General features: G+C 44.1%; 1 protein-coding gene and 1 non-coding gene across 3 annotated transcripts in view; one reads left to right on the top strand and one right to left on the bottom strand.

Annotated features, from left to right (window-relative positions):
- Window positions 1–21,744, top strand: part of NR3C1 (nuclear receptor subfamily 3 group C member 1) — a 69,515-nt gene that overhangs the window by 12,199 nt on the left and 35,572 nt on the right. The gene's annotated exons all lie outside the window — the stretch shown is intronic.
- On the bottom strand, window positions 4,056–4,162 carry LOC147414811 (U6 spliceosomal RNA). Its single transcript, XR_015183820.1, has one exon. It is a non-coding gene; the product is annotated as a U6 spliceosomal RNA (small nuclear RNA).

The following is a 21,744-nucleotide window of genomic DNA, read 5'->3' as shown; positions in this document are numbered from 1 at the left end:
AGAGGGGCGTGAAAACGGGATGTCTGTGGCTGGAAACTTTGTGAAATTTTTAGAAAATGAGTTTTTGGTCTTGGATGAGAATTCTTCAGCTGTTATACGGCTCCTTTCCAGCCGTGTGAATTGTGTATGACGGGAGAGGGCTTTGTTCGTGCTCTGCCTTCTCAGCTGGAGGTGTAAAAAGGGCACTGCTGTGTGGGGTGTGGGGGTGTCTGGCCTTGCTTGCGGGTTCTCCCAGCCCTGCGTGGGGTGTCTCTAAACCATGCCTCCCCATGCCGTCATAGCCTGCTTTTGAGAGCGTGAGTGTGAAGTTCTGCAGTTCTTTGTGATTTTTGTTGCTGAACTTCAAAAGGGCGGCTCTGTCCTGAGCCGAGCGGACTGTGTCTGTGACAGAAGAGAGCAGCTGATGCCATTTATTTTTGTTGTCATCGCTCGGAGAACCTGCTCGCCTGGGGTGTGTGTGAGTGTGTGTAACGATGTAGTGATAGGGTCTGGTAAGGCTTCGTGTGGAAGGGGAGCTCTGCCAGGGTAGTGCTGCCAGAACACGTCAAACCCTGCAAATGGCAATTGCCTCATGGTGGAGCATCTCCACGAGAACAGGAGTCGCGCTTGGGGCATTCATCCTGGCAAACTGGATGCGGTGTGCCAGTGGGCTGATGGTCTGTGGTGGAGCCCGTTTCCGTGCTGCTCTCCTCAGGCGTTTTTAACTACTTTGAATTCATTCACTGACACTTTCAAGAGATGAGGACGCATGGCGTTGCTTTGAAGGAGGCTGACTGTCAAATTGATGCATTGTCAGGAAAGGGTTGTGTGATGCGTCATGTCACTTAAAACTGAGGGGTGTGTGAATACAGGTATAATGTGCCATCGTAAGTAAAATGTAGTTTTTCTGTAGCTTTTCATTTGATCAGATTATGTAAATTTGTAACAATATATTTTAAATCAACACATCTCCATAGGCACGTCATGTGTCACTGTGTATTTTTTCCTCTTGCTTATTTTTGTTTCTGTCTAAGAGGTTTCTGTTGCCTTTCTGAAGCAATAACTTACTAAAGCTATCGACCAAAGGGTTTTAATAAATGAGTGCTGAAAACGTGCGTGTGCTGCATGCACACACGTGGATTTGTTCTGCAAGAACGCAGCCTGTGCATGTTAACTTAAAAAAAAAAAAAACAGCAACCAAACTTACTTGCAGACTTTATGGTTTCATGTCCTGATTTCAGTTGCATATTACCTAGCTGTTCTTTGCTCTCTTGTATTTTTTCATGGGTTAGTTTTGCTGCCAGGTCCTTTGATGGTTTGTTTTGCTTGTTGAACTTCTGTTAAGCGTGTGTTACGTGCGAATTGCTCCAAAACCTGTAGGCTCTTAAAATTACCACAGCCTGTAGCATCGTGGCCTTGCAGAGACGCCGAGTCAAGGTTGACGCTTGCTGTGTGTCGCTGGTGAGACTCGTGTGAGTAGGTGTTAGGGCCAAGGCGCACCAGCAAGGGGCTTGTGTTTTGTACAGGTCCAGTCAAACTGCAGGTCTGCACCAAGCTGCAGATTCAGGCGTGTCTGGGCTAGACCTGCTGCCCTTCTCTAACGCGAGTGCAAATCAAATGTGGAGGGTGATGAAATGATGTCATGTGTGGGGCTGTCCCTCCTGTATTCAAAGAGAAAGTAAAAGTGGGAAGAACAGGTCTATGCTGTGAGCACTCCCTTCACCAGTATTTAGGGCCTTACATGCTTGTAGAGCCCTTTCAGTGGCGCGGAGAGGCTGGCGGTCGCAGCCCCCTGCGGTGCGGGGTGCCCACCCCTGCCGGCGGCGGTGGTTGGGACAAAGCAGGGCTGGGGGTAAGGGCGTGTGCTCCAAAAGCAGAAGTTTTGGTGGTGAGAGATGGAGTTAAAGGCTGTCCTGAGTTATATCTGAAAGCTGGGGGATTGTTTAAAGTAAATTAAGAAGAAATTAGTGGCTTTTTGCTGTCAGTACTATTAGAGACAGGTTCACCTCAGTGTAACAGTTTCCTCAAGAATGCAAGAAACTATTCTGTTATCAAATTTTAACTTTTAAAATGTTTTAAGATCTTGAGAAGATCTTAATGTCCAAATATGTCCAAAGACATATTACGGAATTATTTTTAGTATGCTGATTTCATTTATTTATTTCAATGACCGTCTCTGGTAGATTCCAGAGGAAAACAACTACGATGAGGTTGAAGGGTTGCACCACTTTTTTGTTTCAGTAAAAGCAATTACTGTGTTTTCATTTAGCTCAGTAGGATTAGGCCCTATGAATATGCTAAATTATTGTATTGAGGAGATACTTGCTATGAAAAGAGTGGTTTAAAATGGAATAAAATACAAAGAAAGAAAAAGTCAAAGGTCATAATTTATACTTACTTGAAAAGAAATTAAGCAGGTTTGTTATCACAACCTTACTTGGATTTCCAAACAAACATAGATTAAAGTTGAATTTGTAAAGAATGCATGCTGGTTTTGGCTGGGATAGAGTTAATTTTCTTCAGAGGAGCTGGTGTGGGACTGTGTTTTGGATTTGTGCTGAAAACAGTGTTAACGTTTTCCTTAGCACTGGGCAGTCCTTACCAGAGCCAAGGCCTTTTCTGCTCCTCACGCCGCCCCACCAGCGAGTGGGCTGGGGGCGCACACGGAGTGGGGAGGGGATGCAGCCGGGACAGCTGACACCCACTGCCCAAAGGGATTGATGTCATGCTGAGCATGAGAATCTGGGGGAAGAAGAAAGGAGCAGGGGACGCTGGGAGCGATGGCATTTGTTTTCCCAAGTCACGGTGATGCCTGATGGAGCTCAGCTCTCCTGGAGATGGCTGCACACCTGCCTGCCATGGGGAGCAGCGAATGGGTTCCTTCCTTTGCGTTGCTTGCACGTGTAGCTTTTGCTTTACTGATTTATCTCAACCCACGGGTTTTCTTGCTTCTACCCTTCTGATTCTCTCCCACATCCCACCAGGGAGGAGTGAGCAGTCGGCTGCGTGGGGCTGAGTTGCTGGCTGGGGTTAAACCAAGACAGTCCTTTTTGCACCCAAGGTGGGGCTCATAGGGTTCGAGATAACAACAGATTTGATTGGAATGTGCTAGATCAAATTTATAGCTGTTACTGCTGTTTAGCTATTAAGTGACAAGCTCCTGTGCTTGCCATGGGGCTTGCTTGTCTTACTCTAAATTAGAGTTTAGTGCTAGTTAGTGGCTGCTTTTTGCTTTTGCTGCTTGCTGTGCTGCTTATCATCGGACTGTCCTGTGCCTGGGAACATTTTGATAACAGCAATGGTGATGTGCCTGGGCTGGCACGTGGCCAGGGCATCGCTGCTGTTTCTGTGCTGCTGTACTGGGCAGGCTGGAACTCCAGTGTGAACTCGAGTCAAAGGGACAGGGACCTGTGGATGAGTCCACATGGAAGCGGGACACCCCGAAGCGTCTGTGGCTGTGGATAAGCCCGTGCCAGAGCAGGTCCATCTCAAAGTGTCTGTGGCTGCGGTTACACCTATGCTACAGCTGGTTTCTCTCTGAAGGGACTGCGGCCCGAGGTACACTTTGAAGCATCAGTGGCTGTGCGTGAGGTTGTGCTGGAGCACTTCAAAGCGTGTGGCCGTGGATAAGCCCACGACAGAGCCGGTACGCCCTGGGGACACTGCAGCCGCGGCTAAGGCCATGTGGGAGCAGGTTTACTTCTGAAGGGCCTGTGGCCTTGGGTACGGCCAGGCTGGAGCAGGTGTATCTCTGAAGGCATCGTGGCCCACAGAGAAGGCCACGCTGGAGCAGGAGCACCTCAGAGCGACTGTGGCTGTGAATACATCTGTGCTGCAGCAGGTCCACGCCTGGAAAGACTGTGGCTCATGGATAAGGCTCCACTGGGAGCAGGGACGCCCCTAAGGAGCTGCAGCCTGTGCGAAGGCCGAGCTGGGGCAAGGGGAGGAGCTCGTTGCGTTGTGAAACCCTATGGTCTGGTCCAAAGGGACCGGGGTGGAGACTGTAACAGAAACACTTTCAAATTGTTGTAACCTGGGATGTGACTTGCACATTACAGGGATTACTGTAGCAGGAACGTACCACGGAGCGCTTCTCGAATTTGAGCATCATCCTTGTGCAGGGGCCGTGCTAATCTTCTCTGTATCGTTCCAATTTTAGTGTATGTGCTGCCGAGGGGAGCATGTATACTAGAATTGGGATGATTCAGAGAAGATTATGTCTTTTTTGGGAAGAGTATGTCTTTTTTTGCCTGTTAATTTTATAAATGATGTAATCCGGTTTTGGAGGAAAGGGGAGACTTGTAATGCTTTTAGTGTTGTTTGCTTTGGCCAAATGATAATGGTAAGTTTAAGGTTTAAAAGAAAAATTAACATTAACTTGTACGCTCTCTATTTTTTTGAAGTACCACAAAGTATGGAAGAGATCCTATATCACAAATACAGTCTCCCTTGGTGCTGTTTGTAGACAAGAGAGCTGCTACTTTAACACATATTTCAGGAAAAGCATTTTCTCTGACCTGTTCTGCTTCGTTACAGCCCAGATCAGGCTTCTTAAAGGTCATTTGGCCACACTGGTTTCTGTGGGAAGTAATCTTTTTTGAAAATCTGAGTTCTGGTCTGTTGTAAAACCCCCTTGGTTTCATTTTCATAGAACTTTATGAATTCTGCCGTTCCTGAACATGTATTTCCACTAAGCCCCACATCTGCCATTTTTTAAACTGACAAGGAAGCTTCAATTCAACAATCTGACACCTTCAATTTTAATAAAACCAATTTAACAAGTTTTGTATTGAATTAGCTTTCCATAGTTGGAGAAGACAAGTCTGTTCACATGAAATGCCAGGTTACTTGCAAGTTATGTGCATGATTTAATAAAAATGAAATTCAGTGCTAAAACTCCTCATATAAGATGTAAATGTAAAAATCTGAATGCTCAGAGTTCTTTGAGTAGCAGAGCTTTTTTTTTTTTTTGGCTTTTATTTAAGCAAGCAGTTAATATTAGGATGCCTGCAAGATTACATTCTTAGTCACACTAGATATTTGACAGCTACTTTCCAACCAGAGCAACTGGTTTGACAAATGAGCTTGGACCTATTTTGTCACTCTACAGATTCTTCTTTAAAGATTCTTTTAACACATTCGAGGTTGGAACATCTGATACTTTATTAAATAACAGTCAGGAGGCTGGGATATTGCTAATAGTCCCCTTGTTTTTGTGACTTGGTCTGTTCCGTCTTGCAGATGAAAGCTATATGGTTATGTTGCAGAGCATAGCATTGGGGAGGGAGGAAGTGACTTGAGTTTCTATTCCTGGCTGACCCCAGCCTCTGAGCCGAGGAAGAGCTTTAAAGGAAATGCAACATTTAGCTCTTTGAATCTTTCCAAGCGTTCGTAAGTGCTACCAGCTCTGTCTTCCTGCTTGCAGCGTTTCAAGACATGGACATCTTCAAACTGTCGTCCTAATTTGAAAATGAAAGGGAACACGTGCCTCGCCAGGGAAGCCCTAAAACTCCATGGAAATAGATGGCAAAATGGCAATTCCAGATTTTATCAAAAACATCCAAAACATTGTATTTCAACAATCACAGAGGTGTTTATTTCCCAAACTGCTGCTGCTGTTGTCTGGAGGACGATGATGCGTATCCTTTTGGCCCGCTCTTTGTTTAAGAACAAACTTCAAACTTGCGTTCCTTCTTTGGGTCAGCGAGTCACTTTCTGGGTTCTGTATTAAAAAAGGGAAATGAGTGCAACAGAGTGTTTGGTTCACTTGTTTTTCCTACTCAAAGCTATTCGTAATGGTTCTGCTTTTGTGAAGATGACATAACTCCTTCTCTGTGCATTGGAAGTTGAAATAATTACTTGGAGAACGTGATCTGAGCATTATGGGGTGTCCCCCTGCTGATAGAAGCCACTGTCACAGGACAGTGTTCTTCTGCAGGATGGGATCAGATTTTTTTGTTTCGGTTTGGTTGTGTATTCAAAAGATCTGTAGAATTTTTAAAAACTCTCAAAGAAGCGAAAGGTCGTTGGGTGCCACATACAGCTACTTGTGACTTTGGACTGTCCCTACAAACACACGTAGCTTGCTTACTGAGTGATGCCTGTCGGCTGGGTGCTAATTGTAAGATAGACTTTTCCAGACTGTGTTTAAAATCCAGCGGTTTAGCAATGATGATTTGCCATCATATTGTAAGAAACTCCATAAGTAAACAGGAAAATATGTCAGTATATTTATGGGGTTGGGCAGTTGACAGTCTTCCACAGGCTGCGGAGGGGTCTGCAGACCCATTGGTTGCTTTGTATTTCTGGGAGGTTTCTGTCTGTGGCGTGGATACAGCTGTCTTACCCCCCGGTGGTGCGTCACCAGCTGCGTCAAACTCTGCTTGCTGGAACTGGCACGGCCTCGTTTGGTGCAGCTTGCTTCGGACGTCCTGAAAGCCTGTGTGTAATGCAGCAAGGAAAGGCGGGCTTCCAGATTGGGTTTCAAGTGGTGCCATGAGCTGGCTGAAGAGGGTCCTGGAGGGAGAGCTGCTTTGCAGTAGCCGTCACAAGGCTACGGTGGTAGGCACTGTTGATGGAGGGAGCAAGTCAAGCCCAGCATGCAGACAGTTGTAAAAGCGGGCACTACATGTGAATGGGGGAATTGGCTTAGCAAACAGTTTCCCCCCCAAAAGCCAGAACCTAAAGAAGCATCTCCAACACCAAGAAACCCCTGAACAGCTCAGAGACTGGCTGACAAAACTGACTGCTAGAAAGGTATCACTGTGATACACTGATAGCTCCAAGTACCTCAATTTAATTAAAAAAAATAAATAAATAAAAATAACCACTTTAAAACGGAAAAGCTTGTGTAAATATGGTGAACAAACAGTCTTGTAAAAGATGTAAGTTCAGTTGTGCATAGGAAATTGAGAGGGATTAAAACCAAGGAGTTTGCAAGTGCCTTGTGAAGAGTGCTCAGCCTGGCAGGCGGCTCTGCAGACCCACCTGGGGCAGGGGCCAGGGTGGGGAGCAGTGGAAGGGCGAGGGGCACCCAGAGCCCCGACATCCCCTGGCTTCGCTGGGCCCTTTCAGCGCGGGCAGGGGGAGCTCTGTCGGGCTGAGGGACGTGTGCGTGGGGTCTTCATCAGCCACGGGCCCTGGGTGGTGTTCACTCAGGAGCTTGAAGGACCTGCCAGCCAGCAGAGATGGTCTCTCCGACAATCCAGCCGCTGTGGTGGGGCTGCCAGTGTGCCTCCCCTTAAACACATGGCTCCGTGGGACCTGGAGCACTGTCGGTTTGTGAGTCTGACTTCTGCCCTTGGCAAGGTGGCAGATTGTAAAGCTGTAAGGTCACTGGGCATGTGAGTCTCTGGGAAGAGAGCTGTCCTTGCTCCTGGAAGGAAAACAACACCTCATCCAACGTCCTGGGTTTCCATGAGGTTGTCAGTGAGCCTGTGGACAGGGAAATCCAACTGACCTGAATATATTTGAATGATTTTTTTTTTTTCTTTTAAGTCTTTGACAAGCTTCCTTGCCAGAGGCTATTTAAAAAGAAAGAAACCAAGAAAAAAAAAAACAAGTTGTCATGGAACTGGCAAAGTGATTCTTTTGTGGGCTTGAGAGCTGGTTAGAGAATAGGAAGCGAAGGGCAGGATTTAGTGGTTGCTTTTCAGGATGGGAAGTCGGCTGCCTGATTCCCTGCGAGTCAGTGCTGAGACGGGGCCTGGAAAGGGAGCGTGCGGGGAGGTTTCTGGGCTACGGAACTATTTTGAGTAGTTGAGTGCCAGGCTAGAAAGCTCTCTGAAAGCAGAGTGAGCACACGGACGAGCCGGCAGGGAAGCCTCCAACTAGAAAATGTGAGGTGGTGTGTCCAGGGAATAGTGTCTGTATGTTGCTTGTACAGTGCAGAGCTCGGAGCTGGCAGCTGGGACTTGGGAGGGGGTTCTGGGTTGTCACTGGTGGGTTTGTGAAATCCTTAGCTCAGTGTGCAACAGCAGCCCAAAAGGTGAAACGAGGGGGTTTATTACCAAGGACAAAGGGAATGGCCTCTGGCTTGTGCTTGGTGAGCCTTGGTGGGCTCACACCCCCTGTGCTGTCTCGACCTTTCTATGCTTGTTCTTGAGGGGGGTGGGATAAGTTTTTCATTGACTACCAGAAACCTTCTGTCAGATGTGTTTCTCTCCAATGCATAAGAAGTTAAAAAACGTCAACAAGCTAAACAGGCAAAATGGAGGGGAAAAGTGTCAGCAAAGAGAATGCAATGGCTGGTGGTGTTAAGAATAAGTGAGATCTGCGGGGATGTCTTCCTGCACCATATTTTTTTCCCTCATTGTTAATACTTGCATACTCATGTGTGTGTGTGTTCCCCCCACCCCATGTGTTAAATTCCATACTTCATTTTGTCTTTAGAATTGCCCGTAAATCAAGGTAATTATGGGAAGCAGGCTATTCAAACTGCTGCCTGGGGAAATTCCTACATGCTTGAAAGCTATCCTTCACTTCTTCCGTATGGGAGTCATAGTTCCAAAGACGTCTAAGAAATTAAAATCTTCCATTACAAAGATAGGTTACTCTGTCACATTATTGCCATCAGTAGTTCCCTGGCTGCCCCTGTCGCACGCACGTGCTTCAGATGGCCCTAGCAGCGCTAAAGAGCGCTGTTTTGGCTCCTGTGCTGACGCCACAGAGGCACCGTCAAAAGCAGTCAGACCCCTGTTTTTCGCAAAAATTGACATTCTTTTTGCTTGCATAGCTGCTTTCTCTCCAATTTAACTGTGATGCATTTATAGTAATAGAATAAATATAAATCTAATAGAATTAATACTCATTGTACGTTTGTAAGTATTTTCTACAAATACAGCATGTATTATAATTCAAGAAAAATTATAAATTGACATTGTTTTAGCCATTCCAATAATTTATTTATATTTATTTTCTAATAACAAAGGGTAGAACTCAGTGCTCTGATTCATAATCATTCTTTCCTGGGGAACACGATTCTGTTTGTTGTCCTCTATTAGCCATACTTTCTGGCACTTCTAGACTCCTGCTTTTGAAGACACATTAAATCTGGGGGGGGGGGGGGGGTTGAAAGGTGAGAAACTTGGCTATGGGAAAAGAGCTTCTGCCCGTTCCAGCTGCAGCTGTTTATGTTTGGAGAACAGTTTGGTTTGGGTCTGGAGGTGCCGCCAGAGCTGTCGGCAGCAGCCTGTTGCCATGGGATGCTGACCGTCGTCCTTTCCCTGTGCCGATCCGAGCACGCTGGCCGGATCCCTCTCCATACGATCTGATCTTGGGTGGGTGCCTTGTGTCACTGCTGTACATTGCCCGTGATGGTGACTCTAACAGATTTCCCAGAATTGTAATTTTAGTGAGTGAAGCTGTTCCTGATGCATAAGCAGGGAATGGCACTGGGAATCCTCCATGTATTTCTTCCCTGAGGGTTCTTCCTAATTCTTTCTAAGTGGAAAGAGTTGTCATGCAGATTCTGCAGAGTATTAATTTCTTGGACTTGCCCTTACACAACATGTGAAAAGTTAAGAGAAATACAAACAAGCTGGTGACTAGGTGTTGGGTTGGTAGACAGCTGTTAAAATGAGAACTGTAGCTTCCCCAGCTTGTATTCTGAAGACCTTTTCATGCCTGGAGATGAGACCAGGCTGGGAGTAGCTAATGGGCCCCATCCTCGCTGGGTGTTTCTTCACTCCAGTGCGCGTGGCTTTGCTCTCTCGCTCTTATTTCTGAAGCTCAGTCAAGTCATATTTTCAGATAACTTCAAAAGAAATATGTTTTTGTTTAAGTTAGTAAGGACATGACTGCTCAAAGACTCTGCGGTGTCACCAGTTGCTCATAGAAGCGTAAACAAAGCTGTGTAACTGCAGGTGGTGGAGCAGTTTCTCGAGGAAGAGCTGTTCCACCTTTCACACTGCCCTGGGCTACCCGAGATCCTCCTTCTCACAGCCCTCTCTCTCGGTCTGTGCGTTTGAGTTTCTTTTGATTTCCCCAGTAGTAGGTGTTCCTTTTAGTTTCTCTCCATTATTTTACGTTTACATTGCTGAGTGAGATGATTATAAACTGGAGAACGTTATTGCTTTCTCTTACTGCAGGTGTCTGTGCTGTCATCTGCTTTTATTAATACTTTTGTAGCATCACGCTCACCAAACGGTTGACGTTTGGTGGTGGTTGCTATAGTTATTACCATCCTGCCTCTCAAAAATCTGGATCAAATATTTGATTATAATTTTGTAATGCTTGTAACATGAAGACATTCACCTTTTATTTTGGATCTCTGAGTGAGTCGAGTCTCTGCTTCCTTTTCCTGTTAGTGGTGGCACAATGCAGACAAGATCGCTCTCAATGTATACAGTATGTACCTTTTGCAGATGGGGCGATGCTTTATTTAGTTCAGTGCTTTCTTTTAATCCTTCTGGAAGCTATTGATACAGAAATAGTTCACATGAAAAAAGGTGCAGAAAAATGTAAAAATGTGTACATAGACAGGCAAAAGGGTATTGCTGCTCCTTACGGATGGTGATACCTTAGACCGATACCTTAGACCTCTTCACTGTTGGTGAGTTCGGCCACATGTAAAAGCTAACTGAAGTTGTATTTTTCATCCTCATTGTACTGCTGAGAAAGACAAATGGAGATTGAGATTGTGTCTCCTTTTACATACTCCTGAAAACTAGATAATAAATCCTTTCTTGTACTTGCCTTCAGAAGGTCTTTGAAAACTTAGCAGTGTGTGTTTGGTACAGGGCATGTGTGTTTCTTAATCTGAATTTGCCTGTTGGTACAAGTACGGATGATGGCGGGAAAAGCCACTGTTAGGAGGTATGAGCCCGGTGTGTATCAGCTAGTATTTTAAAAGCAAGACAAAATACAGTGATTTGGAGGAGGAAGAGAGTGGAAAGGTGAAATGGAGAAAGAGGGCAAAAGAGAGGGGAGAAGAAGGTGAGTTGCTAACTGGGGGGAGATAGACCCAAAACAGAGTTGTACATGACTTCTGTTCTGCCAGGCGTGCAGGCAGGTGAACCCTCAGTGGGGTGCAGGGAACTCTCAGTGTAGAAAACCAACCCTAAATTTTTAAAAATTACGGCAATCATTAATTCAGTAAGTTAGAGCTATATTGAGCATTCAGACAACATAATTTTTGCATATTTGACTTCCTCTGTCTCTTATTTATGCATAAATGCAAATAGTAAGTAACCAACCAGCCATCTATTCTAGAAACCCTTCAGTTCTGTGACTGCCCTGCGTCTCTGGCCGCGTTGCTGACCAGTGCCCAGCCGCTGCGGGAGGACAGCCCGCTCGCAGGGTCACCTCCCGGGCTCCCCACGCAGCCATCCGTGTGCAGCGACAAGGTCTTCTGCTTCCTCCGCTTCTGCTGACCTTGAACTGCTCCCTGTACTTCTGGATTTAATTCCTGGTTTTCTGAGCTGGAGCATGTTGAGGCATCCAGCCCAACCTCTTCCCCTTGTCTTAACACCTTCTTTGTTACCTGCACCTTTTGTCTCCCTCCATGTAAACTTCCGCTAGTCCAAATTTCAGCTCTTTGCGGGCCAGTGGGCCTAGATTGTGCTATTGCATTTGATAAATAAGCAATTTCTAGGTTTGCAACTGCCAGGATAGGCATGTTGGAATTCACTTGATGAAGCATTTTGGACGATGAAAACAACTTTGTTCCCATCCTAGTGCTGCTTGTTTCCATTGTATCACCAGCTGGCAATTCCTGGAACTGTATGCAAGTATACTTTAAAATTTTCAGAATTAAACTTATTTAATTACATCAGAAGGTGCATATAGAAGGGTGATATTTGATACTTCATATTATTTAGAGAAGTAACATGCCAGTTTTGTCTCAGTGTAGACATGCAAATGTAAGACAAACATTTTGAGTCACGGGTTTGAAGTCTGTTGATCAGCCCCAGTGTGTGGGACAAGATTAGTGTCGTCTTATGAAAGATGGTTTAGAAAAAGTGTTTTTCTTCAACAAACTACGGTTTTGTAACTGTCCATCTGAAGCAAGAGGAGATCTAAGCAGATACCACCTGTCAGCTGTTTATCACCTCTGCACCGAGACGAGGTCTCTGGCCGTAATCGCGGAGCAGGATTAGTGCCTGCTGACTGATATCAGATGCAAATTCAGCACAGCAGCACCTGCTGTTCCGTGAGGGAGTAACAGGGGAAGGCTCAAACAGCCTCTCCTTATCTCTTTAACTCTGTGGTGCCTTTTAGGCTTGTTAGCAGAATATCCATACATTAGTAATACCTTTTTGAACCTGCAGGGTTTCACAAAATAGTTTTTCCATTTGGCTTAAAGGCGTCAGGATGGGACTGCAGGTTACAGCAGTCCCCCTGACTGGCGGGTGGGCAGTGTCCAGGATGCTTCCACGGCCACCCTTCCCAAGAGGGTCCTTTGGGTACGTTTCAGCGGCAGCTGCTACCCCAGCAAGTGGCTCAGACCCCAGAGCTTTGTCCGCTTTCCGCGGGTAGAAGGAGCTGCTTGGAAAAGCCTCGAGCTGCTCCTCCCTGTCCGGGAGGCCCCGTGGCGCTTCCCACCGCCGTCCCAGGGCTGCAGCTGTCCTCGGCAGGTTGGCGTGCGCTGGCCGGGGAAGCTGGTACCTGGGCAACAGGGCTGCGACTCCCAGACCTGACGTGCAGTAAAACTGCCCTGAAAGCGCTCTGTGTATGGTCCGGTTTGCTGGCCTGTCAGCTTTTGGAATATTTACAAACACCTCTCAGCAGGTTGGTTGTTCTTGAATCACAAGGTTGAACAACTGAGAGCCCTTTGAAGGAATTAAATGCCTGTGATGTGTGTATCTTCTTCAGCTTCGCACGTGCTTTGTAGTTGTACTTGCTGGAGGAGCAGAGCCCTGAAAGCTCCAGCTTTAAATGGGAGACAGGTACAGAGCAGCGCTGTTTCTCTTTAATAACACCGTTCCTGCCCTGCTTGTGTCTAAATGGTTTTGCCTTGTTCCATATGTAAGGGTTTTAATTTTACATTAAATATTTTAATAATCTTTTTTTAAAAAATAAAAAAATATGTACTGATTCAGAAGCGACTGTAGTAGCTGTCAGTGGTGAATATTTTTATCATTGTCTGCTTTGTTCTTCCTTCTTCTCACAGCAGAAAACTTAGGTCTTTTCTGGATTCATGGATCCACTCTCAACAGTTATCAGTGGTGAGACAACAAGTAAACAACTTACTGTAAATGGGCTGCGTGCCAGCTGGCCTCCAGCTATCCTGCAGCTTGTGACTTGTATTCAGGCTCAGAAGAATGCCTTTTTACTTGGTCATTTCCTTTCCTTTCAAATACAAAAACTAAAACTTTTTTCCCCTCCAATTAAATAGCTCCCCTGGCCTAAATATTAAAATTAGGGAAAGATAGTAGAGCTACTCAGATATTGGGTCTTTTGCATTTTAGAAGGAACCTTTGACCATTGCCTAGAAGCCTTCAAGAAACGGTCTTGCAAGTGCTGGTCTGAGAAGTGGCTAGTCTTGAAATTCATCTTATTTTTTTTTAAATTGTGGAGCAGTTTTACTCTAATTTTCTCTCCCTGCTTGAGACATTCACTGTTTGTGAAAGCTGAGGGAGGTCTCGGGGCACGTACAGACTCGGCTGGCCCTCTGTATGTGGAGGCGGCTGGGGGGCCACACGGCCACGCTTGTGCACACTCCTCGGGGCTGACACCTGCCTGCTTGCTTTCTGGATACCTGCAGCCGAGAGCTTACTTTGGAAATCAACGTTCACAACAGTATTTTCTGTGTATTTTGAACTACGAGGTAGGGGAAGACAACTCGAGACGCTAAATGAAGCACTCGAGATACCAGGACACGCGGCCAGAAGAACCTGGCGGTTTGCGCTGGCATGGCTAGACTTCTTCCGATATTTGAGTGATCTTGTTTCTGTAACGTTAAGTTAAATATGTCTGTGCTGTAAGCTGGAGAATAATTAGACTGAGTGAATGCCTGAAAGTGGTCTTTTTGCCGGTGTAATTTTGCTAAAGATCTGCCAGGAAACTTGCTTCCTTTCCCGCGTCCCTTTCCTTCCCCCCTCAGAATACGCTCACATATTCCAAAACAAAATACTTAAGCTAGAAAAGCTTCAGCACGTGGATTGAGGCTCATGGTTGTGGCTCCCTTCTTTGAACAGAGAAAGATTTTTTTTCCAGAGGCACCAACACAACGTGTATATTATTCATTCCCACTCATGAATTTTTCAGTCTGGGGTAAACATATGGGCAGGTTATTTTGACGGCATCCTTTCACCCAGCATTATGTATACCGAGGAATTACAACTGTTTGGATGTTAAAGTAAATCTGCTGTTACAGGGAACTTTACAGTAATTGTTTCTTAGACAGCAGTCTTGGTTATAATCTCTCTTCTTGGCCTTCAGTTTGAGGTCAAAAAGAAATCAGAGGATGCCTTGGCAATACAATTGAAACAGCAGCACAGGTTTTCTTGTGGTTAATTTACTTAGTTATTCTATAGAGGCCTATTTCCAACTTAATTTTATATCTTTCTGTGTATTGGCATAGCTGTGTATTTGTTTAAAAAACCACTGCCTTCATGCGAGTAGTGCTGGTTTGTAGCAGCAGTGCATTTCTGGCAATCGCTGGGCTGGTTTTGCCTTCTTGGGGGTAACGGAGTGGCTGACGAACGCAGGCAGTCGCACTGCTTTGCGGTGATGGTGGTGAGGGGGTGAAATTCTGGATATTAACAACGGGGTGCATTTTCAGCGTTCCTTGCAAGGCTTTATAAAGTCTAAGGAAGAGACCAAATGTTCTGTCTCTTGGAAAATCAAAATAGCAGGTATTTTTAGAAGAGTGAAGACTGATGATAGGAGCCGCCTTCTTTTCCAGTTACCTCAACTAAACGCGAAGTAAAATGCTTATTTTACATGAGCAGGGTGTGAAGAGGCTCTCCTTTAAACATATGCATTCTTTTCATAATTGTAATTCAGGACTAAATTTAAAGGCTGCATTTGAAAGCAATTATACATAGTAGAAACTGGTTTTGTGTATTTTTAACGGTTTTCTTCATTATTAGTTTTCCATTTTAACGTTTCAGCACTTTAAAGAGTATCCAGTGCATTTCCTGTCTCTGGTGGTTTCTCTGGTCTTTTCAAGGCCTTGGTTTGTGTAAATGACAGTCCTTGTAATATTTATAAAATTATGGGGTTTGCTTGGTGGCTTTATTAAAAAAATGTTGAACAGAAGAAGTCAGTCTGAAAGGAAGGACTGCTGTTATTGCTGACTTTAGAGTGCTCTCAAGTGACTCTTGGCCGGGGTAAGGAGGCTGCGGGTGCTGCAGCAGGGTGGTGGGACGGATCGGTTGGTCCATGTCTTTGGAGGTTCTGGGGCAGAAGGCGAAGGATGAGCACACGCAGCGCTGGCTGCAGTTACGGTGTGGTTAGTCCTCTGCCCGGCTCTGCCGTGGGTGCCTGCCGTAAGGCTTCAGGCCTCTGAACACATCGTGGTCCGTACTGCGCGGAGTTGGGAGAATACCTGCATGTATGTCTCGGGTGTGTGCACGTGTACCCAGCGTGTACCCAGCCCACGCAGTGCCCTCGAGTCTGGTTGTTAACCACTTGCGGTCCTAACAACGCGCTCGGTCGGCCTGGAGCAGGAGTTTCTCGCACAGGGTTAGCAGTAAGCCGTGGAATTTGTTTCCTCCTTCATCAAAGTCCTTAAAATACTTGGAGATTTTCTTTTAAAGCCTAAAAAAACCTGCCAGTGCCATGGTTTGAGGCTCAACTTAATCATGAGATGCTGAAAAATACTCAAGTGGGCGTGCTGCTTTGCTTTTTTAACCCTTCGGTGCATAGATTTTTCATCTCAGTACAGATTTTCTGAGAAAAGCGAGATCTCGCAATAGTAAGCCCTTAAGTGGAGCTAAAGGAAAAGTGCCAGATGCTGCAAGACTTGTGATTAAAATTGCAAGAATAAGCAATACAGGGAAACACTTATCATTTTCTCCTTGAAAAGGCTGGCCTGCTTGTCTCCAGCTCTTGGCCTCACTCAAGCCATCTACAAGTAAGATGAAAAACTGCAGACCTTTGGCTCTGTTTGTTATTTCTTTATGGGTTGTTGCAGTGGAAGAATGGTTTAAATTGTGACTGTTCCAAGCTTTTTGAAACACCACAGCTTCCAAAATACAGAGAAGTAGCATAAGTAATGGAAGTTGGTGGTTTTGTTATTCTGGTGTTATCAGTTAGAGACCATTATTATATTTCTGTCATGGTGCTTGCTTTGTTTTTCTTCCGCAACTAGGGAGTCCTGAGTATCCGTAGTTTTAGAAGTCACTGGGAAGTGACAATAGGTCAACACCTTGGTGAATTGGTTCTTATGTCTCGAACAATGGAATAGGGGTTAACAGGAAAATCTGTATTACAGGTAGGAAAAACCTATGTACAATGAGTATGCGTTCAGCATCAGAAATAAGAAAATACGAAACCTAAGAAAATAATTCCTTCATGTCAATTTGAGTGCAATTTCTATTCAGTCCTTGGTTAATCTCATCTAAATTTAGCTGTGCATCTCAAATTTAAGAGCATAATTATCCAAAGTTCAGTTTTCTACATTAGAGAGCAGGGAGGGAGGAACAGGCTTGATTTATTCTTCACTGTTTAGTGTTTCTCTGTATTGAGTAGGTAAGTGTTCATTGTAGCGATGCTTCTAAAATTAGTACCTGTTCTGGTTCCTGAAGTTAGGTGAAATTAATTTGGAGTGTACGTCTGACCCTAAATTTTTATATTTTTTTTAAATTTTATACCTCAGATGTGTTAGTTCTTAGTTATTTTTATTTTTTGTCTTCGGTGGTGGTGGTTTATTTGTTGATACCATCTCAGTTATATTTTAAAAATCAGTTGAGACACTGAAACATTAAGACTGTCCATTTTGCATGATTCAGAAACTACCTTTAACTTTTAAAATCTGGTTTGTCTCTCAGCTGGATCCAGTTGTTATATTGTCACGAGTTTATTAGATTGAGGAAACTTCCCGAGGGAAAGTGAAAACTAAAAACGCTGCCTGCGCTGTGGGGTGAGGCCATGAAAACGAAAGGCTCCTCTTCTCCCGGGAAGGGCCAGCATAGCCGCGGTTCACAACTGTCACCTCCTCGTGCCGTGGCAGTGGCAAAGCACGTACAGCTGTAAACTTGTGCAGAGCGAATCCCTTTTTAAACATGGGCTTAACCACAGGCTCTGAGAAGAGCTTAGTGAAACAAAGAGTTAAGTGTGCGATCAATGCTCGGTTTGCTCCTATTAGCAAACTTTCTTGTTTGTCGATTTGACCTTTGTTTAATGTTTCTCAGATGAAACGGGTATGTGAAGTAACAGAAATGTTGGGCTTGGGTCTTGCTTCAAGGACTAGATAGTCTAACAAATTTTAGCAAAAACTGGAAATGATGCAAATCTTTGGTCATACAATTATTTATTTCACCTTAAAAATAGTCCTGTGGTAATTACATGTTGTCGGGGGCCATTGAGAATCGGGTCTGAGGGCAAGCGGTGCTTGGGAGGAGCCCAGCTGATCCCGGCTGCCCTCTAGTTTTGGAACCGTGGTTTTGTTGACATGTCTGGAAGCTTATGTGCTGCTTTGGTCTTAACCTCCATTAAAAGTAAGCAAAGATTAACCACTGCCCTGTTTCATAAGGATGTTTGGTTGTTGAATTAATTTCTCTGAAGCTCCATGAATCTGATAAAAGCTTTACAAGAGTAAAAAACCTTTTGCATGAGAGAGAATCTCTTTCAGCGTTGAAGTTTGCTGAACCATTTGATCGCTGTCTCTTGCAGGTGCAGTAACTGTACAAGTTACTGTTACTGCAATGCAAGAAATGCTAATTTAAAACCAGAATGTTGTGTTTTAGATAAAGAAAAGCAAGTGATGTGCTTTTTATTTGAAAAATTAAGACTTTCTGGATGTCATCTCTTCTCTATTAAACTCTGTATGTTTAAGTATCAGTTATGGACTTGATTTTGATGCTGAGGGACAGCAAGAGGTGCAGGTACTCTCTTGGTCATTGCTCAAGGGTCTTAATGCATCTCCCTAGTACAGCTTGGAACAGGGCATCGCTGTACACTGCCGAGCACTGCCTGCTGCCAGAGTGTCCCTCCGAGCTGGAGATGTTTGTGTGTCCATTGACTTTGTCTTAGACGGTGTGCTCAACTATCTAAAAACTGTAACAGTAAATTATTTGGAGTAAAAAGCTTGTTCCTGTGTGTATGATTGTCTGTGCTTCTATGGGGTATGTACCATGGGCATTTGGACGCTGGCCTGTTTTTTTTTCTGGAGTACTTGCTACTGAAAAAGCTGACCATGAAGCTAGGACATCTATAAATGGAAGTTGTACCACAGTGGGGTCTTCTCGATACTGTCTGGTTGAAATGGGTCTTGCTCCCTTGCCGCCCCCCTTTGCTTTGTGTAAGTGTTTTTAAAAGGTAGGATTGATCAATTGACTGTTCATCTGAGAGGTAAAGGAAATGTTAGAAGGTATTGGCAGATAAACCTTGGTGGTTTTTTTCCTCATTATCCTGTGTTTTTGGCTTTGCCAGTTTTTCATCTCTTGTCTGCTCTCTTTGGGTTCTTCTAATGCCTTGTGTGCTTTGAAACCTTTCCTAGCTGCAGCTCAAAAAGCAGTATTTTTGTATTTTTATATTGTTTGGTTTCATGAAAAATATGAGAAACTGATGAAATACCTGTTTTATTGGTAGCCTTTATGGTTGTAATTTTGTAAGGAAATAAGGACCTAGTGGCTAATAGACAGTCTTTAGAAGTTGACTTAAACACCTGTTTTCTTCAGGTGGTGAGTGGAGTGATCCCTGGCCTCTTCTGATGTCATTGCAGTGAATTCTGCCTTATACTGTTTTCCAGTAGTAAACACCTTTACATTTTTCCATGGGGAATACTACAGCTCTCTTGCTGGAACAGACTGTAAACTAAACAGGAATGACTTAAAGACTTGTCGCAGATGTGAGCGCAATATATACTACATTAAGTAAATCTTGAACAATGACCATAGTTAAAATTTTCTGTTTGCAATACCATGACCTATTCTACTAGCAAATCTGAGTGACCAACTTGTTTGTGAAAGATACTGAAAGATGATAGATAGTGATGGGTTGTGAAAGGTTTGTAATGGCTGTCAGGACCTTTGTAAGAGCTCATCTGGTTGTAATGAACACTGAAACTGAGGAAGAAAAGCCGTAGTTTCCCACCAGGAAAGTTTTTAATACTTTTCTGAAAGAATGTTGGAGTTCCCACTGTTTCAAACTTGAAATAACTGCACGGCGCGCAGAGCAGTGCTTAAAGACACACGAGATGCTCTCGGAGAAAAGAGCTGGTGTGGAGGGAGGTGTGTACAGATTCTAGGGTTATCTGCCCAGTCACCTTCGTGATAGCTATGCGAGAGGGGTAAACAGCCTGTTAATGAAGTTTACAGATGGAGCTTAAATTGGGAGGGGCTCCAGTGCTGCTCAGGAAGAGAAAATACACAAAGAGGCAGAGATGAACAATGTGGCCAGGAAACCGTGTGAGGTTCAGCGAGGAAGGAATAGAGCTTCCTTCATCTGACGGGGAGGGGTAGAGGAAGAGGACAGAGGAAAGTGTGTAAAATAGTATGAGAAACCCAGGAGAGAGAAAGAAGGCAAGACCTAAAACTGTTGTGGAGAGGGGGAACCAAGACAAGAAGTGCTTGTAAAGTCTGGGAGTTTGCAAAGAGGGATGTGATGAAACATCTTGATAGTCTTGAGTGTATGACATGGATGCCAGCTGGAAATAAAAGCAGATAGTAACTTACTGCATATGCATGTTATAGCAGAATTGTGTCTGTAGTTGCTTGACAGTGTTGACAAAAGTAATTAGAGCACTTTACTAGGTAATTCAATACAGCTGACTTAAAAGGGCCATGAAAATTACATACAGTATCTCTACATACCTTACAGGTCTGTGGTACTACTTGTTGCTTGTCCTTCTGAAAATATTACACAAGTTTAGATGAATGGTTTTGTGTCAATAAGCAAACTTATCACGTGCTTTTCTTCCTGTTCGTGTGTGGGGAAAAGTGGTTTCATACATACTGTTTGCATCAAATGTGTCAGAGGCCAGTTGAAATGAAATTGTGTTCTTAAGGGTGTTAAAGGTGATCGTAAGACTTTGGAGAATATCTTCTAGACAGGTTTGCTTGGTTTCAAGTTCTGTCATATACACACAGAGGTCAGGATATGAAGGATAAAATGCACAAAAAAGTAAACATAAAACATGAAGGAAGACCACCTGGCAGCGTTCAGAGTGGGAGGTGTTAGCCTTTCCCTTGGGGTAGTTAGCCATCACAGTGTTTCGTCCTTCAGCAACTTTCCGACTTTCAGGTCGCCAAGAATTTTGAATTTGCTCCTTATCTTTCATGCAAGAATTTCTGTTCTCTCTCTAATGTGCTAATAAAGAATCTTTACCCTTTCAAGTGAAGTTATTGCTCATGACTAAGTGGGGAACATAATCCACATGCATCAGGCGTAGGATCTTGCACAATTCTTTATACTACATTGGCGCTGAACCTCCGTTCTGGCCTTTAGCCCTGAGAAGAACATCTTGCTGTCGTCTTTCTCTGTGACTAAGATCTCAAAATCATCAGAAGTATCTTTGTCTTCCAGCGAAGTGCCCAGGATACGATGTTTTTACTGTTTTTTGGTTGGTTTTCGTGCTCTTGGAAGTTGTTATGAAAGCCGATTGCTTCCTTGCTAGATTATTGTAAAAAAGCCTGGCCTCCCTTCGTCCTGCATTTCCCTTAGTAAAGGTAGCTCAGGTTCTTCCTCTGCTTGTTTCTTTAGCTGCCGATCGGTTGTCTGAAAACAAGTGGATAAAACATTAAATTTCCCTTACAGGGGTTCAGAACCTACTGAAAACATACCTGAGATTGGGGTAAAAGGGAGTGGAGGAAAAGATGGATCAAGTAGACATGTTGAAAATATAAGAGGAATCAACCTTCACTAAAAATTTCTGTTGTTAAATGCAGTGCATCTGTACACCAAGTTCATTTCTGATGCATATGAAACACACGTATGGATTTTAAATAGTATTGATGGGCTTCTCTTACCCCAAGTAGAGGTTTGCCTCCAGTACTGAAACAGTAACTCCTGGGCTTTAATTTTTTTTCATTTGCAGTCTTAGATTGAGTATTGTCTGAAGTGAATTAACAGTATGCCCATTGACAGTCTGCTGTTTCAGGAATGTGTTACTTCTATATCTGTTAAAAATACAGTACTCATTCACTGATATATTTATTTTGGAGGGGAAAAAGTTTGCTTCTCCTTCCCACCTTTCTGTTAAGGAGGGGAGGAGGATGTCCCAGAACTTCTTCAGTAATTTTGAAGTTAATACTGTGTGTTGTAGATATTTGGTAATATTTTTTTTTTTTTAATTGTGAAGTAGGCTTTGGCTTTTTAGCTGTCTCTGCTGAAAGCAGATGTCATTTAAGGAGAGTATTTTTCTTGCTTAAGAATCTTGTTTAAACTCTGCTTTGGCCCCTTTCTTTTTGGTTCATTGGTGTTTTTTGAGCTTCTGGACTCCTGTTCAAAGTTTAAAGAACAATAGCTAGTCAAATGTAAAATAATGTCAATTGAACCAACCTATGACTCAACAGTCAACCAAGTTATCCTGGATCCGCATCAAATGGACTAAGGCCAAAACCTAAAGTTGGCACACCTCCCCATCCCTCTTCTCCGTGTATTTCCACTGAAGCAGAGCCCAGAATGCAACACGTTGGTTAATATTCCATAATAAAC

Source organism: Leptosomus discolor, chromosome 10 (genome assembly GCF_034619465.1).
Source record: "Leptosomus discolor isolate bLepDis1 chromosome 10, bLepDis1.hap2, whole genome shotgun sequence".
NCBI lineage: Eukaryota > Metazoa > Chordata > Aves > Leptosomiformes > Leptosomidae > Leptosomus > Leptosomus discolor.
This window is presented reverse-complemented; position numbering and strand designations above follow the sequence as displayed.